Consider the following 9,923-nt stretch of genomic DNA (forward strand, 5'->3'; position numbering starts at 1 on the left):
ATCAAACCCTATCCAGAACTCATTCATGTTGCGACACCTTCAGCTGTATTGGAATTCCATATCCATCACAAGATTCATAACCCACTGTATAACAACCACCATCAAACCCATCTACTTACACATTACTGTCTACCCAAGTCAGCTCCATAATCTCCTTCCTTGCAGTTTCAGTCCTGCACACAACATTTGAGCCATCTAAAAATGCACAACGACAAGCTAGGTTTAGTTGACCTGCAATTTCAAATCAGACACAAACCCATTATCCCAAGCTTCCAAACCCATTCACTTTCTTGAATGTATCAATGACAGCAGAAAAGGTTAGGGTTTATGAAAAAAAATCCCCAAATTCGAAACCTGGGTTTCTGAAAATAATTGGAATTGCACAAAATGGATTAAAGATTACTAACTTCGTTAACTTCTTGACGATCTCTTCTAACAAAAAATTGCTTGTATTCAACAAACAACTCCTTGTTTTCAGCCTGTGTATAACAAAATCTCTAGTAAGCCCAAAACATAAGTAGTTGAATAGAAACCTCACTTGATCTAGATCTATTTCACTCAGCCACCATTGTTGCAGATGAAACTCACAAAGGAAACGAAAAAAGAAACTGCCGAAACTAATGAAGGGGGAGATGAGAACCCTAGCTATTATATTGTTGCGACTAATCCTTTCCGTCAAAATTGTCCTCGAGATTTCACATAAGCACGATCTACGGTAACAAATCTAGTGTATTTAGGTTAAAGACAGACTGGTAAATTTACCAGTCCATTTAACTCTGACTTTGTGGGACCATCCAACGTAACTCTAACAGAAGTGTGACTGATTTGTTAATGCTTTGTAACTGTATGACCATTTTGTAAATCGGGTTCTAATAGTAGGACTGTTTTATACATTTCCCTTAAATTAATGTTGGAGGCTGAGACGTCGAATATTGTAATTAGTCATTAAAGAGTTACTGTATTTTTCATGCAGTTGATACACCGGAGTCATACACTGACTTTGACCATATGGGTCACATCGTCAACATAATCTTCGATTTTTTTATGCATCACGTCGTGAAAGATCGCCGTCATTGCTCTTTGGTAAGTGGCTCATGCGTTCTTAAATTTAAAAGGCATGACAGTGTAATAAAAATTCCCGATGAGAGTGCGTAATGCGGTTTTTTCGGCATCGCCTTCGAACATTTTTATTTGATTATAGCCGTCCATAAAAGAGAACATGGCATGGCCGCTAGTGAAATCTACCAGCATGTCAATATTTGTGAAAAATCGGGTGTACAATAACTACACCCAATATTTCGTTCGGAAATCTGTATGGACTAACTCTAATACAATTCTGAGAGCAACAACTTATAAAGTAAGCTCAATCAACAATAGTATCAAAGAGTTATATCTCTGTTTCTCAATGTAATCAGCAAATCAAACAGATATGAATCTGTGAGCGTGATTATTATGAGAAACAACTTGGATGGTACCAAAGACCAATATCCAAGTGTCAATCAATTTCAATCAACGACCAAAGGTTGGATTCACCAATTGATTGAACTTACGCACAACCTGTGATATTTCAAATATATAAACAAAATATAATGCAGAAAATATATAACATAGACACCAGAGATTTTGTTAATGAGAAAACTGCAAATGCAGAAAAACCCCAGGACTTAGTCCAGATTTGAACACCACACTATAATAATCCGCTACATATTCTAGACTACTACAAGTTAACTTCGGACTGGAATGTAGTAGAGTCCTAACCAATCTCACACTGATTAAGGTACAGTCACGTTCCTTACGCCTCTGGGTCCCAGCTGGACTCTACGCACTTGATTCCCTTAGCTGGTCTCACCCATAACTAAAAGTTGCTACGACCCAAAATCGAAGACTTATAGACAAATCTGTCTCACACAGAAAAGCCTATTCTGATAGATAAATCTGTCTCCCATAGAAGTACCTATGAAGTTTTGTATAAATCAAGGTGCACAAGAACCAATTGATATACCAGACTTATATTCCCAAAGAATAGCCTAGAAATATCAATCACCTCACAATAACTTAACTATATGGTTGTAGAACAAGTTATTGTGGAATCACAAAAAATGAGAGGAAGATCTTTGTGATTACTTTTTATATCTTACCTACCGGAGATAAATCTCAAGCAAATCTTAGAGAAGATAGTACTCAATCACGATAGAACAAGTAAGATCAGAACACACAACTACAGAGAAAATAGTTGGGTCTAGCTTCAGAATCCCAATGAAGTCTTTAAGTCGTTAACCTATAACGGTTTTGGAAAAACCTAGGTTAAATAAGAATCGACTCTAGCGGCAACTAGTATCACACAGGAGGTGTGGGGATTAGGTTTCCCAGTTGCTAGAGTTCTTCCTTATATAGTCTTCAAATCAGGGTTTGATAGCTTTGGAACAAAACAATCAATATTCACCGTTAGATGAAATCCTGATCTAAAAGTCAAGCTAAGTTTGCTTAAAACCAAAGAAATATATCTCCACCGTTAGATGGTCTTAGCTTATTACACACAAATGAAATATACCTTCATTTAGATATAGGTAACCGTACCTAAACATGTATATTGAGTTGGCTCAATAATAGTTAACCGAAGTTAGCCATATGAACACTTTCATGTCAACCTTGTTCATGTTAACACTTCTACATCAAATGACTCAAATAAATCTAATTGTGTTACTCATAGAGTTGTTCAATTTATATTCTCATAGAAGTATACAAGACACAGTTGAAGTAAAATCGGATTTGATTCAAGAGAATCAATTCATGAACATTTAGCCACGGTTTGCAAAGATTGTATTCCTTATTATATAAATGTATTTGTTCATGATTATGAAATCATAATTAACCGATTTTAGAACTTGAACCACTTAAGTTTGCAAACGGTTACGCAAACTTAAGTTCCGTACTTTGGTCATGTCCGCCAGTATGCAAACGGGTACGCATACTGTCGTTCCAAACCGAACTCAGTTGAAACCGTTTGCTAACGGGTGCGCACACTTGGTTTTCGGACATCAACAGTTAAATCAGTTTGTGAGCGGGTATGCAAAATTAAGTACCCTGAATTAACAGTTGGATCAGTTTGCAAAAGGGTATGCAAACTTAACTTTTGGTCCTGAATTCTATCAAAACAGTTTGCATACTAAGTACACAAACCGTAGTGTATCCAGACATGGGTTTTAGCACTTAACTCTCATTTCAATCATTGAAACATTCTTAGAAGACGAGAATAGCCGTCTCACACAAACTATTATCTTCAAAGCTATTTTCAAGTGATCAAATGATCAATAAGAAACATTCCGAGCCTACATAAAATGGTTATCTCACATGAATCATATAAGATGCTACCAGGTGATTTTCACATGATCATATTTTGACTTTCATCAAGAATAATGATGAACGTAGTTAACGCAAAAGCTTACCAACACATATTTTGAGAAAGATATAAGAGAGTTAAACTCGGCTCGAAATATAAAATGTGTATAATGTAAAGTCTATATATCTACACGAGTTTGTCTCAATAGGAGATAGAAATAAAATAGACTTCTGAGTGATAGATGAGTTCAAGTCTCCACATACCTTTTATTGTTGAAGTTCCTCCAAGCTCCCCTTAGTAGATCTTCGCTTTCAATCGATGAACGCCGTGAAGTCTAAAGCTCAACTACACATTATATCAATCTGAGACATAGCTATAAGTAGACTAGAAATCAAGACTTTTAGTTTTGACAACTAAACTTGACAAACAAGCTTGAGATATCAACGCTTGCGAGTTTGACCGAGCAGTGATCTAACAATTTGGTAATGGGAAATCATCTTTCAGGCAACACTTATTTAGATCTCGGAAATATACAAAACACCTGATTTGCCTGTTTTTCTTCTTAACCGGTACAACATCCGCCAACCATGTAGGATGTTAGATAGGTTTAATTAACCCGGCCTTGAACAACTTCTGTACTTCAATTTTTATTTGTTTTTCTAACTCATGTCTGAAGTGTCTCGGCTGCTGCTTCACTGGATTAGATCCAGGAATTATATGAAGATGATGCGTTACCAATTTGTCGGTTAGCCATGGAATCTTTTCGTAAGTCCAAGAAAAAATATCCTGGTATTCTTTGAGTAAATTTACTAATAGTAAACGTTCTTCTGGTGACAGGGACACACTGATAGGTATGGGCCTAGGAGATTCCTCAGTTCTGACGTTTACCATCTCAAAGGTATCTGTTGCGGACGTTGTATCATCCTGCAGTTGGGGAGGCGCTTCCTGGATATCGTGTTCCTCTAGATTATGGGGATGTTAAAGAAGTCAGGGACAAGGGCCTCGTTTCTCCTTGTCTTGATCAGATCTGGTTTCCATGAATCGTTTTCCATTAGAATTGATAAATCTTCCCATTTTGATAGTGACCATCATTATAACCTGATCTTACAACCGAGTGGACAACCTCCCACCGTGGTTGCCAAAATGTATTTACCTAAAATCAGTGAGAGTCTAGAGATGAGATTATAGGGTTTTAAAAGTGAGTTTCGGTAGGTTGAGAACGAACAGTCTTTGTTAGAGCATAGCTCGGTTGAACCCACCAAACGTTGGTATCTCACGTTTGGTTGCCATATTTTAGTGAATCAAAACTCATCTAGGAGTTGTTTGATTATGTACTAGATACAACTTCGTTTAGGTTAGACTAGAAAGTCTAGGAATGTTGAGACATGCAAGTATTACTCGAAGACTTGAAGAACGTGAAGAAGTAACGAACTACAACGAAGACATCATCCTTCCTCTTGAGGTTAGCAATATTGACTTGAACTGTTTCATTCCTAACATATCTTTCAAGTCATGATATATTGAAAACATAACTGCGAAGCTGTGTAGGAGACATATTACTCTAGTAGTTAGACATGATCATATGATCATAGTATTAAGGAATTAGATTATGAAGTATAATGCTTGTCTTTTGAACTTCATAGATATGACATCGACATAATCTTATATTGCTGTTATGATTATGTGCATGGGTTATGGTGGAGATTTCATCCTATGAAACAATGTTTTACATTCGTTTAAAGGAAGTACATTCATGAACTTGTTTTATGAATCGAAAGAGAAATCGCTAGGCTTATTGGTATGTTATTCATTGCAAATATTTGGATTACCAATATGTGTGAGATGGTAGAACTGATCGTAACTTTATTATGTATCTTGGTATAACTAATCACAATGCCTAATTTATGATTTGGTATGACGGGTTTTCATTAATTAGTGTAACTGTTAGAGCACTGCTCGGTCGAACTCAAGCATGTTTGTCAATGTTAGTGATCAAAACTCTAAGTCTTGATTTCTAGTCTCTTATAGCTAAGTCTCAGACTAGGATATTAAGTGTAGTTGAGCTCAAGGACTTCATGACGACTCATCATACAAGTAGAAGGACTACTCAAGGAACCGGTGGAACTTCTCGACAAAAAGGTATGTGGAGACTTGAACTTATCTGTCACTCAAAAGTCTGTCTATTCTATCTCCTACTCTTTGAGACAAAAGTCGGATGCCATATATATAGACTAGATCATACACATTTGGTATTTCGAGCCGAGTATACCTCGCCTATCTATATCTCGAAATATGTGTTGGTAAGCTTTTCGCTTCGACCAAGTTTATCTTTACCTAGTGATGAAAGTCATGAATGTTTCAATCACTTTGGAAATTGCTTTGACGAGAAATGGAGTAACAACTATATAACGTCCTCTAAGAATGTTTCAATGATTGGAATGAGAGTTTAGATTACATAACCAATATATTCCTTGAACCGAAGTTCTCGAACTTTTTTGATCAAGAGAACCGGAAGTGTGGCAGGTGCCAAGTCTGCGAACTCAGTCCGCGAACTGCCGAAGTTCTCAAACCCGATTTCTGCTGGAGTTGACAAACTATTTGCGTGAGCCAAGTCCGCAAACCCAGTCCGCGAACCGGCGAAGTTCTCAAACCCGAGAATTTCTGCTGGAGTTTGTAAACTCTGTCCGGTGTCTTAAGTCCGCGAACCTAGTCTGCGAACTTGAGAAGGTTATATATCTAAAGATGATCTCTGAACTTAATCTTAAAAGACTAAGGAATGCTTTTGCAAACCGTGGCTATTAAAGTTCATGAACCTATTCTTGTGAATCAAATCATCTTTGCTTCAATTGTGTCTTGTGTAGTTACATAAGATTTCCTTTCAATTGAACAACTCTCTTAACTAGTTCATTTGAGTCATTTGAACTAGTTATGGTGGAGAAGAACATGGTTGGTATGAAATTCTCTTATGGTTAACCTTTTTGGTAAACTATTGTTAAACCAACAATGTACACGTTAGGGTGCGGTTTACAAACCTAGAAGCGTACAGTCATTTGTGTTTGACAAGCTAAGTTTTCGATCTAACGGTTGAGAAATATTAGCTTGAATCTAAATTAGGTTTTCATCTAACGGTGGATATTGATTGCTTTGTAACTAAGGCAAAACCCTGATTTGAAAGACTATATAAGGGGACATCTAGCAACATGGCAAAACTAATCCCCACACCTTACGTGCTAGAGTCGGTTCTTCTTTAACCTTTGGTTTTATTCTTCTAAAACCAGGTTAACGACTTGAAGACTTCATTGGGATTGTGAAGCCAGATCGATACTACTTTTATCGTAGTTGTGTGATCTGATCTTGCATCTTCTATCGTAATAGTACAATCATATTGATTGGCTAGAGATTATTTGATTTCTCCGATAGGCAAGATATAAAAAGTAATCACAAACATCTTCGTCTCATTGTTTGTGATTCCACGACATCTTGTTTCACTACCATACGATTAAGATTGTTGTGAGGTGATTGATTAATCTAGGTTGTTCTTCGGTAATATAAGACCGGATTATCAATTGGTTCATGTTCACCTTGATTATTATCAAAAGACAAAACAAAAACTTTAGGGTTTTTCTGTGGGAGACAGATTGATCCTTTGATAGACTTGTTTGTGTGAGACAAATTTGTTTATTGTCAAAGCCTGCGATTTTGGGTCGTAGGGAGTACAACTGTACCTTGGATTAGTGGGAGACTGATTGGGTTCAAATACAGTCCAGTCCGAAGTTAGCTTGGAGTAGGCTAGTGTCTGTAGCGGCTTAATACAGTGTGTATTCAATCTGGACTAGGTCCCGGGGTTTTTCTTCATTTGCGGTTTCCTCGTTAACAAAATTTCTGGTGTCTGTGTTATTTCAGTTTCCGCATTATATTGTTTTATCTTTATAATTGAAATAATACAGGTTGTGTGTTAGATCATCAATTAGCATAATCCAACCTTTGGTTGTTGATTGGCATTGATTGATCCTTGGACATTGGTATTTGGTACCGTCCAAGTTATTCCTTGTGTTTGATTAAAGACTCGCTGATTTCTTTTAACTTGAGTAATCAAAACAAGAGAGAGATATTAACTCCATGAGATACTCTTACCTAGATTGAGTCTGACTGTCTAGTTGATTCTCTAGAAAGTGTTTCGGAGTTAGTCCATACAGATTGCTAAGCAAAATATTGGGTGGTGTTGTTAGACCCCCACTTTTTCAGTAAGCGATCCTAAGTAATTACATGAGATGGTATGATCGATATATGTTGTTGGTGTAATCGGTCATAATAATTGGTGTAATCGGTCCTGGTAATTGGTGTAACCGATCCTAGTAACTGGTGTGACCAATCACAAGCAATACCATTTTGTTATGGTGACCGGTCCTGGTAATTGATATAACCAATCCTGGTAACTGATATAACCGGTCCTGGTAACTTGTGTGACCGATCACAAGTGCTTCCATAGTTAAGGTATAACCGATCCTAGTGATTGGTAGAACCGAGTGAACCCATGAAAGTGATTTGATATTTTGATCAATCATATAGTTGTCTTGGAATACAGATGAACCAATTCTAAACTTGTTTGGAAGTGTGGTATAATAGATTCCAAGATTGTAAATATGAAAGAGGATTTACAAAGAGAAATATGTCAACATACTTTGAACACGTACAATAACTCTTATCTTTTATTGTTCAAAGATATTCCTTATTAATCAAGGAGATCATGTGCCGAAATAAATTAGTTTTATATGATTTAACTACCATCAATTAAATGCATATCTCTAGAAAATAAAAATTAGAAATGTGCATTTACTAATTGAAGATTTTCTACTGAGAGATTTCGTAAACATCGGACAAAGCATTTATTGGAATTAGGAAACCGAATGGGCATTTATTGCATATCTTGAGAATACTTTCGGTTTTGGAAATTCCTTGGTGTCCAAACATCATTGGTCTATAAATACCTAAGTTTGCATTTGTAGCAAACTATCCTAAGAGCCAGGTGTTGATACATGAAAAATATTACCCCTTAGCGGAGCTAGAAATCTCCAAAGTGGAGACAAACACAACAAAAGACATGGGGACTCGGGGACTAAAGCCCAAGTTCACTAAGAAAATATCCATAAGACAAAAGGGACAAGGAAGGGATTAATGGAGAAGGTGAAGGTTATATATTAGAAAAGGGATGGCATTAGTGGTAATTAAGGAGGTTTAGGACATGCGACATGATATCATAAAAAGATGGGCTTTTGGGAAAGTCTACATAAGGAAGGACAAGGTACAAAATAAAGCAAGTTCTCCCTCTCACTATTCTTGGAAAGTGGTTTCATTAGATGTGACTAGGACGGGTAGAACCAAAATAATATCCACCCCTCAATATTTGGCGACCACACCCAGGGGCTCGTGCCTAGCTCACCATGACACACCCAGGAGGTACTAGTTCAAGCGCGTTAAAGAATCGACCCGCCAACCTGGATGCAGTAACAATATAAGTGAATGAGGACAGCGGAGAAGAAGTATTAGTTCAAGATATGGTCACAAGACCAACGAGGAACGAACCCCAGAACAGGGAGGCAAGCACGACACAAGAGAAAAATACACAAGCAACGCAGATACCGAAACCCCCGTCCCTAGCCCTACAAAACATACAAAAAGAGATGGAGTAGCGTGTACAAAGAAAGAAGTAACTAGAGGATTGGATAAGACAAGCGGTGATATAGAGGGCCAATGTACCTCTAAGGAAGTGACAAAGGGCGAAGGACACAAAAGTGGAAAGTCAACAACAATGTCACATGAAGAAATGGCGAAGTACCTAGAACAAAGGTACCACGTGGTAAAGTAAGACAATCATTGTATTATAAGTAGCCCCTACCCAGCAAGTATCCGCGAGTACCAATACCCCGAAGACTACGCGTCCCCAAAATTCAAGACATACGATGGACATGGAAACACGCGGGAACACATCTGCCGATTCTTATCAGCAATGAATGACAAGGTCTCCGGTAGGAATCTTAGCCTAAGAGAATCTCCCAAGTCACTAACAGGAACGACGTTCACCTGGTATGATAACCTAAAGGAAGGAAGTGTTGGCTCTTGGCCGACCATGTACGCTCTCTTCCTCGGAAACTTCTACTCGGCTAAAAGGAAGATCACGCCGATAGACCTAAGTCGGAATAGTCAGCGGATAGGAGAGGAAATAGGGAAGTGCATATTGCACTTCCGGCGCCTTGCACTGAATTATCATGAAGACATCAACAAGGGAGCGCTCGTTAAAATATTGATACGCGGAATGATACCCGCCTTCAAAGGGAGCATGATCAACTTTAGATTCCAGACGTTTGTCGAGCTAGAAGAAGCAGCAGAAAGGATTTTCGACTGCGTGGAAGAAACACACGTAGGTCCTGTATGGCACTACGTAGTCCATGCCATATCCGAAGCGCCTCGTAATGTGAGATTCAACACTAACAAGGAGATAGGGGACCAGTTCCGAACACCCGATGAAGATATAAGAGGAAATAGATGGACTAAGCAGGACTCCAACCCGCCACCCCCCCCCCCC

The sequence above is a fragment of the Papaver somniferum genome, chromosome 4 (assembly GCF_003573695.1).
Source record: "Papaver somniferum cultivar HN1 chromosome 4, ASM357369v1, whole genome shotgun sequence".
NCBI classification, from domain to species: Eukaryota; Viridiplantae; Streptophyta; class Magnoliopsida; order Ranunculales; family Papaveraceae; genus Papaver; species Papaver somniferum.